Raw genomic sequence first — 20,143 nt, forward strand, 5'->3', positions numbered from 1 at the left:
GTAAACCTTCTGCATAATGTATACGAGACCTTTCAAAATAAGATTAATAATTACTAATATGAGAGATTTATGTGTTCAAATGTGACTTTTTGTTTCCCCCTTGTCAATTCCTGCATTTTGACTCATCCTGTAATTTTACGACTTTTTTTTTTTTTCCCCTCAGGAAAAAAATAAATAAATCTTGAACATTTAAGAATTAATCTATACAAAACAATTTTAAATTCCTAATTTTCTTGGAAGAAAAAAAGTTGCTCAATTAAATGATTTTTTTTTTTTTTGCAGAAAAAGAGATCCAACTTTAATTTTGTTACGACTTTTTTGTCAACAAGATGATTTCTCCAATTATTTTCAAGAAAAATACAAAACCAATCTTAGTAATATTTTAATATTGTGGTGTGAAATTTTCTCGAAAACAAAACTTGTAAAATTGTGACATTTATCTCGTATATTAATGGCTTTTTTTTTTTTCCTAGCAAAAATGACTTAGCATTATGACTTTTTTTTTTTGTTAAAAACAAACCCAATTTCTTTCTGGGGAAGAAAAATTACTTAAATCTCAGTTTTATGATTTCTCGAAAGAAAAAAATCAACTTTAATTTCTTAATTTTTCAACTTTTTCTCTAAAAGAAATATGAACTAAAAAAAATGGAGAGAAAAAAAATCTGTCTTGCAGTTTTCTTAAAAAAAATCTGGGAAAAAAAGGAAATAAATCTTGTAAGATTACTACTTTCCCTCCTCTAATTATTGCCATTTATCTCATATTTTAATGACTTTTTTTCTAGCAAAAATATGACTTAAATCTCATAGTATTATGACATTTTTTTGTTAAAAACAAACCCAATTTCTTTCTAGGAAAAATGACTTAAAACTCAGTTTTATGACTTTTTGGGGGGAAAAAAATTCTTCATTTTCCAACCTTTTCTCTAGAAGAAATATGAGCTAAAAAAAAATTGGGGGGAAAAATCTGACTGGCAGTTTTCTTAAAATAAAAAATAAAAAATGCAAAAAGAGGGTTTAAATAATCTAAGCTTACTACTTTCCCTCTTTAAAAAAATAAAAATAAAACATCTGCAAAAAGAGGGTTTAAATCATCTAAGCTTACTACTTTCCCTCTTTAAAAAAATAAAAATAAAAAATCTGCAAAAAGAGGGTTTAAATCATCTAAGCTTACTACTTTCCCTCCTCTAAAAATTGTGACATTTATCTCGTATTTTAATTACGTTTTTTTCTAGCAATTTAACGACTTTTTTTCGAGCAAAAAAAAAAAATGACATAAATCTCATAGGATGATGACTTTTTTTTTTGTTTAAAACAAACCCAATTTCTTAATGACTTAAAACTCAGTTTTATGACTTCTCGAAAAAAAAAAAAAAAAATATCACCCATAATTTCTTAATTTTGCAACCTTTTCTCTAGAAGAAATATGAACTAAAAATTAACGGGGAAGAAACTGTCTTGCAGTTTTCTATTAAAAAAAATTAAATCTGGAAAAAGAGGACATAAATCTTGTAAGATTGCTACTTTCCCTCCTCTTAAAAAAATTTGACATTTATTTAGTAATTAGAATTTTTAATTGGGGTGGAAAAAAATACATCTGTTAAAGTTATGATTTTTTGGGGTCCAAAACTAATCGTGTAAGAGGTCTCTTTATTTCTAAAAAAAAAAAAACTTGATGGAAAAAAAAATAGCATCTTGAATGGGGACTTGATTGTTGAAGGCGTTTGGCTCATCTCGCTGACATAAGCTAAGCTAAAGGCTAACAAAGGCGCGACTTGTGCAAGACGACAAGCGTGCGACGGGGCGGTCCTTCTTTGTTCTTTGTTTGTTTCCACTTGGCGAGGTTGACAAAGCAAAAAGTGTTTTTTGTTGCAGACGTTGACCACAGAGGCCCTTTTTTTTTTTTTTTTTTTTTTTTTTTAACTGTGGACCAATAAAACCATATGTTTTTTAAAAAAAAATTATTTTTATTTTTATTTTTAATGATGACAAATTGTTGAAATGTTTTTGTTTTTTGCAAACACTCACAAGTATTACTTTTGTTCATTTTTTTTTTTTATTTGCCATGTGACTTGTCTGGATGATCAAATGTGACGCTTTCTTTTTACTTTGTTTTGTAAAATGCGCAAAATGTGTATGAATGTATTTTTTATGGGAAAGTGGATTAAAAAAAAAGCTTTTATTGGATTGAAGTGTCTTTAATATTTCATTGTCGTGCGGTTGTTGCGTGGCGTGACGATGCTAACGTGAAGCTACAATAAGAACATGCTAACATGAAGATGCTAACGTGAGGATGCTGCTATTGCACAGATGCTAACGTGAATATGCTGCTCACCAGCGGTGTCATGAAAACCGATTGGAATAAAAAAATTGCTCCTAAACATATTTTTTTTAACGTGTAAGTCCTTCATATCGAACCAAATCCAATCCTTCTATTTTAAACTACTTTAAGATGCATATCGAATCGTCATGTATTGGACCCCTGCAGTTAGCATAAAGAAGCTAACGATGATTAACTTGCTAGCTAGCTAGCTAGCTAACGATGCTAATGTGAGGATGCCAATATTTAGTGGTAAAAATCTGCTAGAGCGACTCTCACATGCGCAAAGTTGTCCAATGTTTTTCAAGAAAAAAAAAAAAACTTGAACTCCATTCTCAATTCTGACTTTTTAGGGAAGAAAAGGAAAAACAGAAACATTTTTTTTTTTTTAACTCCCCAAAAAGTCAGAATATTATGGGAGTTAAGTTGGTCAGGAAAAAAAAATGTGCGACTTATATACATATATATATATATATATATATATATATATATCATAATAATATAATAAAATAGTCATAATAATTAGTGCTGTAAAAGTTAACGCGTTAAAAATTTGGCGATTAATAGAAAAAAAATAACGCTTTAAAAAAAATTAACGCAGTTAAAGTTTTTTTTTTGTTTTTGTTTTTTTTTTGTAAACGTTCCTTTGCTGCCTTGAGCCGAAGCAAACCGCCACTTAAATTCACAAGAAGAAGAAGAAGACGACGACGAAGTAGACGACGACGACGACGAAGAAGAAGAAGAAGAAGAAGAAGAAGAAGACTTCTGGTCACGTGACTTATGTAGCGTCCCTAACGCAAAGATGGCCCGCCACGGACTTTTTGGGCGGAAAGTCTTACTTCAAAAAGTTACCCGAGGGCTCGTTGGAGAACTCTACTGGTTTGCTCGCTTTTGTAAAGCTGAATTGAAATATCACCGAAGTTGTACATCTGAATGGAATTGGATTATTGCCCACTAAAATGGTGGTCAAGAGAGAGAAGGAGCACACGGCAGGCTGGCATCCATTACACGCAAGTACCTGTCAACTCATGCAACCGCAGTACCCCTGTGAGAGGTTCTTCTCGCTCTCAGGCAACAACATTCAAAAGAAGCGAGCTTCTTTGTCCCCTGATAATGTGAACAAACCGGTTTGCCTCAGTAATTGGCTAAGTATAAAGAAGGATTAAGCCAAATTTCTTTCCATGGAGAGAAAAAAATATTCAATAGAACTTTCAGCAGTTTATTTTTATTTATTTTTTTACATTGACTCAGGCACTTTTTTATTATTATTATTATTTTGAGTGACAAAAAAGAACACATTTGTTGTTATCCAAAATTTTATTTGGTTTAAATTACCAGTGGAACATGCAAGACATCGCCCTCTGTACTTTTAAATAGGTTTGGGTTGTTTTTAAATCTACATTAGAGTAAAGACTAGAGTAGGGGTGTGAATTGCCTCGTACCTGACGATTCGATCCGCATCACGATTCATAGGTCACGATTCGATTCGATACCGATTAATCCCGATATGAATTTACGAGTCCATTGTTGAGATTTTTTATTTTTTTTTACTCAATTTTAAAAAATACCATTCAGTAAACTTGTGCATGTACAGTGTAAGATTTGTATGAAAATGTATTATTTATTGATCTCAAACTTAAGTTTTATAACTGTGAGCCACTGTTTTTAACAAACAGGTTGTAACCTTTTTCATGTTAAAACAGCAATGAAATAAAATATTAAGGCTTAATGTTCCATTAATATAACATTCTTCCATGCTTAAGTTTGTTGAATATTTTTCCATCAAAAATGGATGTTAAAAAATCGATTCGGCTGCCTATTGAATCGATTCGAGAATTGCGTGCTGTAGTATCGCGATATATTGCCGAATCAATTTTTTTTAACACCCCTAGTAAAGAGTATTTAAAAAAAAAAAAAAAAGGTACCCGCAATGTTGAGTCAAATTTGATGTTTTTGTTTAAAGTTTATATTTTACAGGAGAATAATTGTTTTCAAAAATTAAGGAAAGCGCTTAAGAAATAACTATTAAAAGTTTTTGACTCGAAATATTCTTTGTATGTGATGATTCTACATTAATTTAAACACTGTGCTTGGGTAAATATTTGTGACAACCTTTATAAAAAAAAATGTATAAGCAAAAGTTAAAAAATAAAAAATAAAATAAAATTAATCGCGATTAACTATAAAAAATTGCGTGATTAATTAGTTAATTTTTTTTAATCGTTTGACAGCCCTAATAATAATATAAGATCAAAACTGTTTTAATCCTTCAAGTTAGATGTTTTGTCTTAAAGATGATATAAGATTTAGACTTGTTTTGTTCGCAAGTAGTTGGAATATTATGTGAATCGAGTTGTATTTTGTTGGGAAAAGAAGTTGTAGCATTAATAAATACATTTGGAAAAATCTGTATTTGGGTGAACACCAAATTGTTTAATTTTAAGTCAGAAATAAAAAAAAAAAAAAAAAGTTTTTTGACAAAAAAAAATTAAGTGAAAAAATATTTTAACGTCGTGATTTTTTTTGACTTTTTTTTTTTTTTTTTTTTTTCCCCTCAGTCAATAAGACGAAGAAGTTGAAAGTCATCCTCCTCAGCACGTTGGCTTGTGTGATGACAACAAAAGCGCTTTTGTTTGTCATTCTGCTGGCGGTGCCACTCGGACGCGATACATCCACGTCGCCTTACGCCCGCAAAAAAATTGCAAAAACAAAAAGTATTGGGACAGGAAGAGGAATTGAAGAACAAAATGAAGTTGGCAAATATGCCGCAAGGTGCGACAGCAGAACGGCACCGAAACGGACCGCAAGCGCGCCATTACCAACACACGCGCACCAACAATCAACTGACAGCACCCGTTAGCTTGCGTATGCTACGTTAATAGCATGCTATCGTGATATCACGCCGGGCCCGTAGCACAAATGCGCCGTAATCTTGTTGTCACACTTGTCACACACACGAACACGCTCACAAACTGGGACATATTTTCACTTTCACTATTCTTCAAAGAAAGTCAGCCATTTTGGTTGTGAGCGGCCATCTTGGGGTCAGTTTTGGACACACCTAAAGCCAGTTTGACTGAGCAACATGATATTTAAAAAAAAAATTTTTTGGGGTGTGTCTATCATTACTAGAACTACACAAAATTCTCAACTAGCCATACATGAAAAGACACAGGAAGTCAGCCATTTTGTTTCCAAGTGGCCATTTAGGATATTTTCATGGTGCTCTTTTCTTTTCAACGAATTGTTTGTCCACTGGCTTAAAAAAAAAAAATCAAACATTTGTTTAGTTTTCTTTCAAAGGTGACCTGGCCACTACTTTTTTTTTTTTTTTTTTTAAAGGTCCCATAGGATTAAAATGCACTTTTCTATCAATAATACGCAACCCCGGCCTGTCTACAATCCAACCAGGATTGACAAATGTCCATCATGGACTTCTTTAGCTCTAAAATAGGCAGATTAAACTTCTGTTTTTTCCCGAGAAACAACTCCCACATAATACTTCCGATTTACACTGTTCAAATATCTACTTGCTTAAAAAGAAAATCATGCCTATATATCGTCTGATTCCACATTACTCACCGTACTCGCACAATTTAACGTTAAATATCAACTTTGCTGACGCATCCCCACAAATGTTAATTGTGATTTTTATTCTCCACACTTTTTTTTTGCCGCCGAACAACTCCCACATAATACTTCCAAGGTTTCTCTTTATTCATTTATCTTTCAACTTCAATTAAAACTTTGACATTTTCACATAATTTATCTTTCAATTTAGTTCATAATAGGGGTGTGAATTGCCTAGTACCTGACGATTCGATTCGTATCACTATTCACAGGTCACGATTCGATTCGATACCGATTAATCCCGATACGAATTTATAAGTCGATTGTTGCGATTTTTTTTCATTCAAATTTAGAAAATACTAATCAGTAAGCTTGTAGAGTGTAAGATTGATATGAAAATGTATTATTTATTGATCTGAAATTTCAGTCTTATAGAGGTTGTAATCTGTTTCACGTTTGAACAGCATTAAAATAAAATATTAAGGCTTAATGTTCCGTTCATATAACATTCTTCCATGCTCAAGGTGTGAATCCTAACCCGAAGTCAGACGTTTTGTTGAATATTTTTCCATTAAAAATGGAAGTTTAAAAATCGATTCACACACACACACACACACACACACAAAAAAAAGGCAATAAGACGAATCGGTAAGACTACCGAATGAACAATTCTGAGCTCTTAAAAAAAAAAAAAAAAAAAAAAAACGATTTTTTTTTTATTGAATCGATTCGAGAATTGCGCGATGTAGTATCGCGATATATCGCTGAATCGATTTTTTTTAACACCCCTAGTTCATAAGCATTCAGCCTAGCATTCGTCTTTCAGCATTCAGCTTTCAGCATTCCCACACAATTTCTCCAGTAATTGCACTTAAGTCTAGTTTTTTTCTTCTTCTTCTTCTTCTTCTTCTTCTTCTTCTTCTTCTTCTTCTTCTTCTTCTTCTTCTTCTTCTTCTTCTTCTTCTTCTTCTTCTTCTTCTTCTTCTTCTTGCTCATTACACTCTGTGGAGAATAATGGGGGAAATAACGATCTGGAAGAAGGGCTTGCTCTGTTTCTGGCTGCACAGTGCATAAATGAACGTCCCAATCTTTTTCTGCTCCCGTTGTCTGAGTCTCCTTTTTTTTTTTTTTTTTCAAATATGTATATAAAAAAAATAATAATAATAATTATAAAAGTGCCCGCATGAAGACAAAATACACAAAACATACAAAGCAACAAACATAACATTAAAGCAACGTAAGAAAGTTTTGCAGTGGTTTCTGTGGATCTCACTCTGCCTCATTGATCCTTCCCTCCTTCCTCTCTTTAGTTTTTCCTCTGGTCTCTTGAGATCTCTTCAATTTGTTGGAATTTAGAGGCTTCTGGGGTTGGCGTAAGACTTTGATTTTGTAACCACGGGGAAGGCAGGAAGTGTTTGATCGGTGCTGGATTTCACTTTGATTTATCTTTCTTCTCTTTGTATCTTTTCTGACCTTTCCTCTGGTCTCCTGACCGTTTGAACCTCACGACTCTGGCGAGACTCTGAAGTAACCTGGCTAAGGTGAAGGGTAATGGGATTTTTATGAGGTTTTAGGTGAATTAATGAGTATGAATTTACACGTATTTGCACGCAAACGCACGCACACAAACGCACACATACACGTAAAAAAAAAAAAAAAGAGAGAGAGGAATGATGATAAGAAATTGGATCGGTAAGACTACCGAATGAACAATTCTGAGCTCTAGGAAAAAAATAAAATAAAATAAGATAAATGAAAATCAAATAAATAAATAAAAAGAGAGAAAGTTTTGCAGTGGTTCACTCAATCGTAAACGACACATTTACACCACCATGTTTGAAAAGGAGTAGGACGAATTGTAAACTTATACTTTAATGTGTGTAAAAGTGGCACAATATGAGAGCTTGAATTCATCCCCTGAACCGCCAGCGAGCATGTCGGTCATAAGTGAAGACACAAAATGATCTGAAGAAGTCATCCATTTTGTTTTGGAAAGTGGGATTAATGCGCGAATTGTGGACTTTGCGGTTCCGCACGTGCGAGCGCTCACTGTGGCGTGTAAAAAGGAGGAGGCGTGCGCGGTCGACAGATAGCCGACGAGACGCTCCCGTCCCGTCCCGTCTCGTTTCCCCAAAGCCGGCCCGAGTCTCGCCGGAATTCTCCGCGAATGCGAGCCTCGAGAGAGAAGGGAAAAAAAAAAGAAAAAACGGGCAGAATGTCTTATCAAAAGCGGCTGCCGTAAAAGGAAGAAAATTTCATTGCCACTTGAGGGGACGATTGAAAGATGGCGAGAAGATTGTGGGACAACGTTGCAGACGACTTTCGTCTCTCACGTTTCACGCGTACTTCCCATGAATATACAAAAACTTTAAACAAATATATATAAAAAATTCATTCAGGACACTTCTGACAATACGAAAGGAAAGAATGAGAGGAAGGTTTTGAAATGAAGCTTTCAGTTCGTCCACATCATCTTCATCGCCATCATTGTCATCGTTTTTATCATTATTTATCATCATCTTCATCGCCATGATCATCATCAATATGATCATTTTCATCATCATCGTCATCTTCGTCATGATCATTACCTTCATCACCATAATCAACATCCTAATCTTCATCATCATCTTCAGCACCATCAATGTCGTCATCGTTATCATTGACATTATTTATCCTCATCTTCATCGCCAACATCCTCATCATCTTCATCAGCATCATCATCATCAATATGATAATTTTCATCATCATCGTCATCTTCGTCATTATTACCTTCACCATAATCAACATCCTAATCATCATCATCATTGTCATCTTCATCATCATCATCAGTCATCTTCATCGCCATCAATGTCATCATCGTTATCATTGACATTATTGATCCTCATCTTCATCGCTAACTTCCTCATCATCTTCATCGCATCATCATCATCATCAATATGATCATTTTCATCATCATCATCGTCATCTTCGTCATTATCATTACCTTCATCACCATAATCAACATCCTAATCTTCATCATCTTCATCATCTTCATCGCCATCATCATCATCATCAATATGATCATTTTCATCATCATCCTCATCTTCATCGTTCTCATTTTCATCATCCTCTTCATCATCATTATCATCACTTGCATCTTCATCATCAACATCCTAATTCTCATCATCTTCATCATTATCATCATGACCATCGTCATTGGCTTGCTCATAATTATCATCTTCAACGCCATCATCCTCATTCTTATCATTATCATCTTCATCACCATCACACATCATCATCATCATTATGATAATTGATCATTACCATTATCATCATTTTCATCATAATCATCATTCACATCATCTTCATCATCATCATCGTAATCTTCATCATTATTATCATCACCATAATCAACATCCTAATCATCATCATCTTCATCAATATCATCAACGCAATTATTATCGTCATGCTCATCATCTTCATCATCTTCAACATCATCGTCCTCATCCTTTTCATTATCTTCATCACCACTCCTCATCATCATCGTCACCCATTATCATCATCTCCATCATTTTCATCATAATCCACATCATCTTCATCTTCACCATCTTCATCATCATCATCATCATTATCAATATATTTTCTTCATCGTCATCCTAATTCTCATCATCACCGTCATCATCATCATCATCATCATCATCATCACTATATTCATCTTCTTCATCGTCATCCTCTTCATCATGATTATCATTAAGATCATTATCATCATCTCCATCACTTTCATTATAATCATCATTCACTTCATCATCATCACCATCTTCATCATCATCATCATCATCATCATCATCATCGCCGCCGCGTGTTGCCGCTGTTTGTTGCGCGTGCGCCTCGTCGAACGAAGTGCCAGCGATCAATAATGAACGATGTGGTCATTATCAGCCCGTCGCTGTGATGAACAATTGGAGGTGGGCGAGCACGTTTGGTCTCCGCCAGCGTTCGGACCGCCTCGTTCGTCTTCATCCTCCTCTTCCTCCTCTTGCACTTTTGTCATCACCGGCCGGCTGCTCGGCCGCCATCAGCCGCTTCCGGTTTCGCTTCAAATACGACAAGCGTCGCGTGCGTTCACTTCATGACCCTCCGCTCTTAACGTGTGTGGGGGTGTGTGCCATAGTTGTGCCTACTTTAAAAGACCCTCATTTAAAACCCTACCTGTAGTTAGAAACCCTATTTTGAAACCCTACCTCAGTATGAAACCCTAATTTGAAAAGCTGACCATAGTTTGAAACCCCACTTTTAAAACAAGAACTCCTAATTTGAAACCACACCCTTGGTTTGAAACCCTAATTTGAAACCCTACCCCTAATTTGGAGACCTGATTTGAAACTCTACCCCTAATTTGGAGTCGTGTTCATTTTGTCTGCCATTTTAAAATTTAGTGTAAGTTTTAGTCCAATTTCAGTCACGCTTGTTAGTTGTTTTTTTGTTTTGTTTAGTTTTTTTGTTTTGTTTTTTTTCAAAAAAAAGAAGAAAAAAAAACGCTTGTTAGTTTTGAATCACAATTCGTCAAACCTCATCCCGTTTTTTTTTAGTCCATTTTTGGTCGACTATAAATCTAGTATTTTAGTCTTTATTTTAGTCGAAGAATATGTCATTTTATTAATCTAGTTTTAGTCAACAGAAACTGTCGTTTTAGTCTACATTTAGTCACGACAAGCATTTTATTGTTATTTCATTTATTCATCAATATTTATTATGATATGTGGGTCACAAAGACACATTTCTTCAAACCCTACAATTCTTCGAAAAATGCCCCAAAAAAATTACTGAGAAAAAAAAAAAACGGTGGCGGGAGGGAAAACCTGTACGCATTTTGTTATTTAATTTATTTATCAATATTTATTATGATATGTGGGTCACAAAGACACATTTCTTCAAACCCTACAATTCTTTCAAAAATGCAAAACAAATTACTGAGAAAAAAAAAACGGTGGCGGAAGGGAAAACCTGTACGCATTTTATTATTTCATTTATTTATCAATATTTATTATATGTGGGTCACAAAGACACATTTCTTCAAATCCTACAATTCTTATAAAAATGCCAAAAAAATTACTGAAAGAAAAAAAAAACGGTGCGAGGGAAAACCTGTACGTATTTTAATATTTCATTTATTTATCAATATTTATTATGATATGTGGGTCACAAAGACACATTTCTTCAAACCCTACAATTCTTCCAAAAATGCCAGAAAAAAAAACAAAAAACAAATTTACTGCAAAAAAAAAAAAAACGGTGGCGGAAGGGAAAACCTGTACGCATTTTATTATTTCATTTATTTATCAATATTTATTATATGTGGGTCACAAAGACACATTTCTTCAAATCCTACAATTCTTATAAAAATGCCAAAAAAATTACTGAAAGAAAAAAAAAACGGTGCGAGGGAAAACCTGTACGTATTTTAATATTTCATTTATTCGTCAATATTTATTATGATATGTGAGTCACAAAGACACATTTCTTCAAATCCTACAATTCTTCCAAAAATGTAAAAAAAACAAATTTACTGCAAAAAAAAGAAGAAAAAAAGAAAACGGTGGCAGGAGGGAAAATCTGTACGCATTTTTTTTGTTAAATCATTTATTCATCAATATTGATCATATGTGGGTCACAAAGACACATTTCTTCAAACCCTACAATTCTTCTAAAAATGCCCCAAAAAAATTACTGAAAAAAAAAAAAAACGGTGGCGGGAGGGAAAACCTGTACGCATTTTATTGTTATTTCATTTATTTATCAATATTTATTATGATATGTGGGTCACAAAGACACATTTCTTCAAACCCTACAATTCTTCCAAAAATGCCAGAAAAAAAAACAAAAAACAAATTTACTGCAAAAAAAAAAAAAAACGGTGACGGGAGGGAAAACCTGTGCGTATTTTATTACGTTTAGTACGTGTTATTTCATTTATTTATCAACGTTTATTATCATGGGATATCAAAATAGTGGAAATTTTGTGTGTGTATGAGATTGTCTGCTTTCTTTTTTTAAACCAAAAATAAATCAAACTTTTTTATTTTATTTTGGAAATATCATTTATTTATTTATTTATTTATTTATTTATTTTTAAATCCCAGTCAGATTTTGTTTTGATTGCATGGACGTCCTCGTGTTCAACATTGAATCAAAATTTGTGCCACTGATTCAAAATTCTTCTCCAAAAAGATTACATCTGAAAATGTGAACGTCCGATGAGATTTTTTACATTTTTTTGTTTCTTGAAAGCAACTTTTTTCCCCCCCAACTAGATTGCGACTTCAAAAAATAATAATAATAAAAAGACTGCGACTTCCCTCGGCTCAGTTTTGTCTTTTTTTGTTTGCGACGAGTGCGCGAGGGCGCTCGTGATGTCGACTGCTGAGCATAAATCAATATTTTTGCCGCGCATGCAAAAATCTCGTGTTGACGTTTGGAGAGCGGATCAAAGCTCGCCGTGCGCGCTTGTTGGCTCGTCGTCAACTGCGGCTGGCGGCGTTCCCTCGTCTTACGTAAACGCTGGAGCGCCGCCGGGCCGCCGTCAATCGCAAGTCGACGACCGCCCCCAGACGCTCGATTGATCGTCAGACGAAAATAACAAATCATTTCTGTCAAAAATTAGGATCGAATCTGACTTTTTCAAAATCCAAATTTAAAATACTTTTACGATTGTGATTAATTGCTTAAAAATGAGTCCTAGGAATTACTGTTTGATTACAGACAAAAGTATTGGGACTTGGCTTATATACTTAGTGGTGTCCAAACTACGGCCCAGGGGCCATTTTATGGCCCGCCATCTATTTTTCCGCGGCCCGGGGGGTTCAATTGGGTCAGTAGGCTGAACCAAGTGGAACGAGCAACTCTATCAATGTCTTCTCGTGACATTTGATAACCTGATGCATGATCACACATGACGTCGTCTCCTTTGGTTCCATTCTTGCGGGGGGAGGGGCTTCCAGTTGATTGGACTCCATTCAGTCTCCTGGGGGGGGGGGGAGACTGATGGAGTTTTTTGTTTTTTGTTTTTTTTTAACACTCTGGGCATGTGATGACTATACAAACAGATGATGTTATCAGTCAATAGAAGGTTGACAAAAGTATTGGGACAACTGCAAGAAGTCGCAAAGTTCAGAAAATCTGTTTGGACAAAAGTATTGGGACGTTCACTGTTGTTTCATTTTAATTAGTTTATAGACAGTATAAGTGGCAAGAAACATTTTTTTTTTTTAAAGTTTATTTTGGCTCACATAACTGTGTTCCTAATGAAGTGGCCAAGTGAGTAGATCACACTGGCTGTAATAACAAGTACGTGCGTGCGTGCGTGCGTGCGTGCGTGCGCTGCACGTTGTTTGACCAGCATTCTTATTCCATGGTCACGTCACGCCTTGAACCAACAACCCCCGGCCCCTCCCCTTTCCCAAATGTATTTCATCTCCTCAGACAAAAAAAACCCATCCAACCTCCCCAAATGCAAAGTAACCAAATTTGGTTACTTCATTTAAGACAAAAGGCTCCATATTAAAAATATAACTAAGAAAATCTACAATAATTGTCATAATATTAATAGGCTATTTTTCTCATACAGATTTTATGTAAATTTTGTACATCCCTGATTTTGTTGAAGTATTTAATTTTTAATTTTAATTTTTATATTTTTTTGAGAGAGAGTAAGAGCTCAGGAGCTCAGAATTGTTCATTCGGCAGTCTTACCGATTCACCATATCAACATATTTTCAAGTTCAGAAGGTCAGGTGACCAGAGGAAAGATCAAAGGAAAGAAGCTTTTAATATTTTAATGTCACCTTATTGCGTACGGTTGACACTTTATTATTGTAATGAAGATAATTCCGCAAATTTGTCTGGTGCTTTTCGGATTATTGTTTTATTTAATACGTTTTGTATTATTATTATTATTATTATTATTATTATTATTATTATTATTATTTAATAAGTTTTAAATATATTTCATTATGTTTATATATTATTTTGGGAGCATTTTAAAATCATATAAATAAGCATTTTTTTTAAATATTTGTAAATAATCATCTCCAGATTGTTCTTTTAAAGTGTACTTGTATTTATGTTTTAAAAATAGTTTTGGGCATAGTTCTAGAATGAATATTTTTGGTGATAGTTGAAAGAAAATAATGTTTTAAATATTTTAGCTGTGACATTTACTAGATGATATTTTATTGATCAGAATTTTTTGCATTTTTTAGCCTCTTTGATTCATGGCCCAAGTCATTTTGTTTTATTTATTTATTTTTTATTTATTTTAAACATGAGCAAAAAAAATCAAAGAAGAAAAACAAATTGTAGCATATTTTTGTGCTATTTTTTTTTTATATATATTTAGGTGATAAATTCAAAATGACGGCAAGTTTATGCTAACAATTTGCAACTTAATATCAAAAATAGATATTTGATTATTATTTTTAGGCCTATTTGTATCCCTAGTACCTTCCTTGATATTTTTAATCTGTAAATTTTTTTACTAGGTAGGTATATTTTTTTAAGCGTAATTAATCGCACAACTTCAATAGTTAACTCGCAAATTGTCTATCTGTTCTAAATGTACAATAAAATGTACAATAAAATATTTACCAAAAAGTTAAAAAAAAAAAAAAAAAAAAAAAAAGATAAACTAATGCAAATATATTTGCATCTTTTAGTCATTGATGCAGTAATTTCATAAGTCATAAAATTGAGTTAAAATTAAAAAGATGTGCTGTACTGTAAAAAAAAAAAAAAAAAAAAATGAGCGTAATATTGATTTATATTGAGATCATTTTTCTGCCACTAGATGGTATAATTGCATTTGTAAGACGGTGACAGCATTTTTCTTTTCACTTTTCGTATTAAGCGTTATCTAATCTTTAACATGAAGCAACTTGTGAAATTCGGCACATTTTTAAAATTGTAAACTGCAACTTGACCTCATTCTCCACAAATATATGCATTATCCATCCATCCATCCATCCATCAGTCCATCCATCATCCATCCGTCCATCTGTCCGTCCGTCCATCATCCATCCATCAGTCATCCATCCGTCCATCCATCCATCCATCCATCCATCCATCAGTCCATCTATCAGTCATCCATCCGTCCGTCCATCCATCCGTCCATCCATCAGTCCATCCATCCATCTGTCCGTCCATCCATCCATAAGTCATCCATCCACAGTCCATCCGTCCGTCCATCTGTCCGTCCGTCCATCATCCATCCATCAGTCATCCATCCGTCCGTCCATCCATCCATCCATCCATCAGTCCATCTATCAGTCATCCATCCACAGTCCATCCATCCGTCCGTCCATCCATCCATCCATCCGTCCGTCCATCCATCCATCCATCCATCCATCCATCCATCCATCCGTCCATCCATCCATCCATTTTCTGAGCCTCTTTTCCTCACAGTGGACGTGGAGGTGCTGGACCCATCTCAGCTGGCTTCAGGCAGTAGGCGGTGTACACCCTAAACTGGTTGCCAGTCAATCCAGGGCACTATATGTATTATTAGTATTAGATTTGTTACTGCTAAATTATGACGTGGACATGTCTGCTGCGTTGTGACTGGAATTCCCCCAGTACAGACTTTCTAAGTAGTAAGTAGTCATTCATCGCGCGTTAAAACAATTCGTGGCGTTCAAGGAACATTAAATTAACTCAGAATTTTTTCAGAATTTTTTTTTTTTTTTCAATGGCGACCACTGGCCAGTCTGTCCATATGTAAAAATGCTGGGCTTATTTTAAGGTGGGGCGGCACGATGGGTGACTGGTTAGCACGTCTGCCTCCCAGTTCTGAGAGCTTGGGTTCGAATCCAGGCTCCGGTATTCCTGGGTGGAGTTTGCATGTTCTCCCCGTGCCCGCGGGGTATCAGGACATGGAGCCTGAAAGAACGGTCTTTTTGTTCACAATTTTTTTTTGACATTGTGTCAAATGAAATCTGAAGAACTAGAGGTATCGGTACTCAGTATCGGTGGTAATTGGTAGGCAAAAATATTGGTGAAAAAAAAAAACGGTCGGATTCAAAGTGTTGCCTTGGCGTTTGATGGATGTTGCTCATATGACGGCCGTTAAACGTATGGAAAAAGCCAAATGGCAAAATCCATAATGTCATTTTGCAGAATGTCAGCCAGCATCAGCGTATCGATCCTCGCAGGTAACTAAATCCACCTGTCAAGCGCCCGCAGGAGCGTCCGGCGGCCAGATATACGGCTCGCTTGGTGGGAGCGAGGGAGGGGGGGGCTGCCCACGCCGGGGGCGCTTACAAGCCTGCCGTTTGGCTCGCATGTCACATGAATCAAGCCAATTGTGCGGCGGCGGCGGCGGCGACGGCCTCGTAAACACAAGGTCGCTCGGCGTGGACGCGGGATGGAGATATAAAGGCCTCGTATATATTGGAACAAGGCCTCGGGTCAGCGCAAACATCACCTTGAGCGCCCCCCCACCACCACCACCACCCCAACCTCGCTCACTCATTCACTCTCTCACTCGGCTTGGCACCCCTCGGCTTTATTATTGGTTGCCATGACGATGGCGACACAGTCTTTAGGACATAAAAAGCCTTTACAGGTGTTGGTGATTACGGTGATGCGAACAGCCATGCTAGCAAAATTGCTAACAGTCTTGTTCGAAACTAGTCAATATTAACAGAGGGGCTAATGTCGCTGTAAACATTAGCAAAATTGCTAATAGTTTTGTTCAAAATTGTTCGATGCTAACATCGGCGCTAATGTTGCGAGAAATGATGCTAGCAAAATTGTTAGCGGTCCTGTTTGAAATTATTTGACGCTAACAGTGGAGCTAATTTTTATGGAGGACCAAAACTGTCAAAATTCTAAATGAACAAATAAATGACTAAATAAATAAATGAATAAAAAGTGAAATAAAATAAAATAAATAAATAAATAAAATAAAAGTGAAAATAAAAATGGATATAAAAAAATATGATTAGAAAATTATATCTAAAAAAAATAAATATAAATGGTAATAAAATGTGATTGACTGGCGACTCATCGATTTCTTCAAATATGTGTACCTTGGCATTAGACAGCGACCAGTCCATTGTTTGTCTCTATATAAAACGCGACTGATTGGCGATTGGCTGCTATATATGAATAAATATAAATGGCAATAAAAAGAAAAAAAAAAAATATTACGTTTGTATTTAATTTTTGAATGATATTTTTATATACATTTTTATTTTCACTTTAATCATTTATTTATTTATTTATTTAGTCATTTATTTAGTCATTTTATTTATTTTTAAATAAATAGAATTTAAATAAATAAAATTTGGGCAGCTTTGGGCCAAGTCAGGACGGCCCAAAACTGCCAAAATTAAAAATAAATAAACAACTAAATAAATAAATGACTAAAAGTAAAAATAAAAATGGTTATAAAAAATATAATTCAAAAATTAAATACAAATGTATATATATATATATATATATATATGTATACATTTTTCACTTTTTCGTGATTTATTCATTTTGAATTTTGGCAGTTTTGGTCCTCCATATAATGTCACTAGAAATGATGCTTGCAAAATTGCTAAAGGTTGCACAAACAATGATTGTATTTTGCTAAAAGTTTCACTAATAACGTGATTAATATGCTCAAGAACATGTGACTGCATGTCTCTGCTGGAGCAAGAATACTCTTCCTATGTCAATAGTCACGGCCATGAAAACACAAACACGCACGCACACACACGCACGCAACACACAAACCTGTCCTTGCTTGTGTGTCCTTGCTTGGCAGAGGTAACAAAATGTTCATTTGCACTCACAAGAGAAACAAGACGTGGTCCCTTTCATGCTTTCATTCATTACGCACAACAGGTTGGGGGGGGTCGTTTGGATGAGCACAGTGGGGTGGAGGGCGAGTCCCCTCAACCTTGACGAGGCACCCCCACACTTACGATATGAAAACATAAGAAACGACAACACCCCTGCATGTGTTTGTGTTCAACATTCAGTCACAAACCTACAAATACACACTGAAAGAGGCAAAAAAAAAAAAAAAAAAGTTTATCAAAAGTAAAAAAAAAAAAAACTTTTTAGTGGTGAAAATATTAAAAAAAAATAAAAAATTGAAAAAAAAATGACATTCATTTTTTTTTTAAATTAGATGTTTTTTTTTATAAAATAATACAACTTTTAACTATAACAATAATAATCATTTTACCAAATGTTTGTTGTTGTGCATTTTACAAAGCTGAAAAAAATACTTAATACAAACAAGTCATACAACAGATTTTAAAAAAACAAAAACATGCTTTGTAACTCTTTCAAATTTAACTGAAAGCAATCCAAAAAGGATTAAATAAAAATATAATTGTTCCAAAAAATTAAAACTTAAAAATTAAAACTCAAAACTTAAAAATTAAAACTCAAAACTTAAAAATTTTAAATTTAATATTTAAAATTTAAAAATTAAAATTTAAAATTTAATGAAATGAAAAATTATTCAACAATAAAAGTTTTCTGTTGTATTTTTAACATGCCATTTAATGGCAATTACAAAAAAAATATGCACTCACGTAGCATGACAGGCATGCGCTACAAGCGTAAAATACACAAACGTGAATCGTGTGTGTGCGTGTGGCACACAAAAGAAGCGAGGAAAAAAAAACAAAAAACGTTGTGAATGGAGATGGTGCTTAAATACAAAACGTGCTAATCCTCCTGCTGGAGACGCTTCCTTCCCCAAGAAAGGATTATGGAGGTTTGCAGGGATTAAAAAGACAAAATGGAAGAAGGAAAAAAAAAAGGGAAAAGAAAGGAAACATGATTAGAAATGTGCAGGAAAATGTGGGAAAGTTGTTTTAGGGAATTTGTGAGTCAGTGGACTAAATGCTGCAAATTTTAAACATCTGTACATGCTGTGGATAGTTGAACATATTTCGCATAACTCAAAGGATTTAATAAAAAAAAAAAAAAGCGGCTCTGAAATGGAGCCTTGTGGAACACCCCATTCAAACAAACAGAGATCGTATATTACGTTTGATTCTAACGTCATCAATCATGGCTAGACTTCACCGATTGGCTGACGGAAGTCACATGACTTCTGGTACCAAATATGGGCTACCAAATAAGGGCTTACGTGACCAAATATGGTTTCTTGTGCCATACAATAAATTCATCTTTCCTTTTTTTTTTTTTTTTACCCCCTTTCTAGTCTTAAGTTATACTGAACAGTTTATGCTTGCTCCTGCACAATATTGACATCTTTATGATTAATATTTACGACTAAACGCGTGAGTGTGTGTGTGTGCGTGCGTGAGTGTGTGTACTGTAAACTGTATGGCACAGAAAAGAAATGGAGCAGCAAAAAAGTCAGCTAGCGTCGCTGTCGTTATGTAATTAGTATGTCAAGCGTCGGAGGCCCAAAATAGCGCCACTGCCTGGCCTGGGGGTAGGATGGGGTGGGGGTAAAAGGGGGGGGGGGTTACTTCAGTTGGAGATGAAGTACATGGGGGTTACCCTAGTAAAGGCACATCTGGAAGTTTCTGGAATTCGCCTCCAACTTTTAACACACGCACACGCACCTCTTCCTCACTCCATCTTGTCCATTCACATCCTTTCATTCTTTTCCTTCCTATCGATTTTCCTCTCCTGCTGCCTGATCTCATGCTGAAGGTTTTTCTTAACGACAACACAAACAAACACAAACACGCACAGTAAACACACGCAAGAAGAACTTACGCAATTAAAACCCTCCCGATTCGCACACAAAAAGCCCCTCGGCGTATCACCCCCACCCCCCCGCAGCGTGACGCACAGCGTAGGTCGCAGCTGTGTGAATGCGAGGCTGAGTGCATCCCTGCTGTCGCCGTGGCAACACCCTAAGTCAACGTATAAGGGATGTATACGCGTGTACGTGCGTGTACGTGCAATTGCCACACTCGCGCACGCACGCAGAAAAGATGACAAGAGCTGATGTGAACGCAAACGTGCAATAGCGCATGAATAATTCTCTTTATTTTTTGGTGACGCGCGTTCACTAAAGTCGCAGAGTTTTGGATCAAAAAGATGACAAGGCGCCGCACCTGTGCCAAACGGGTTGGGAAAGTCAGGCGTTCGCGTAGGGGGCGGCGTAGAAGTCGCTCTCAGGAGATGGGAAAAGTTTTTGCTTTCGCTATGTTGTCAAAACAAGCAAAAAAAAAAAACAGTGTTGAAGTTTGTATAAAAACGGCAAAAATATTAACAAACAGATTAAAGCACAATATG

Source organism: Festucalex cinctus, chromosome 1, assembly GCF_051991245.1.
Source record: "Festucalex cinctus isolate MCC-2025b chromosome 1, RoL_Fcin_1.0, whole genome shotgun sequence".
NCBI lineage: Eukaryota > Metazoa > Chordata > Actinopteri > Syngnathiformes > Syngnathidae > Festucalex > Festucalex cinctus.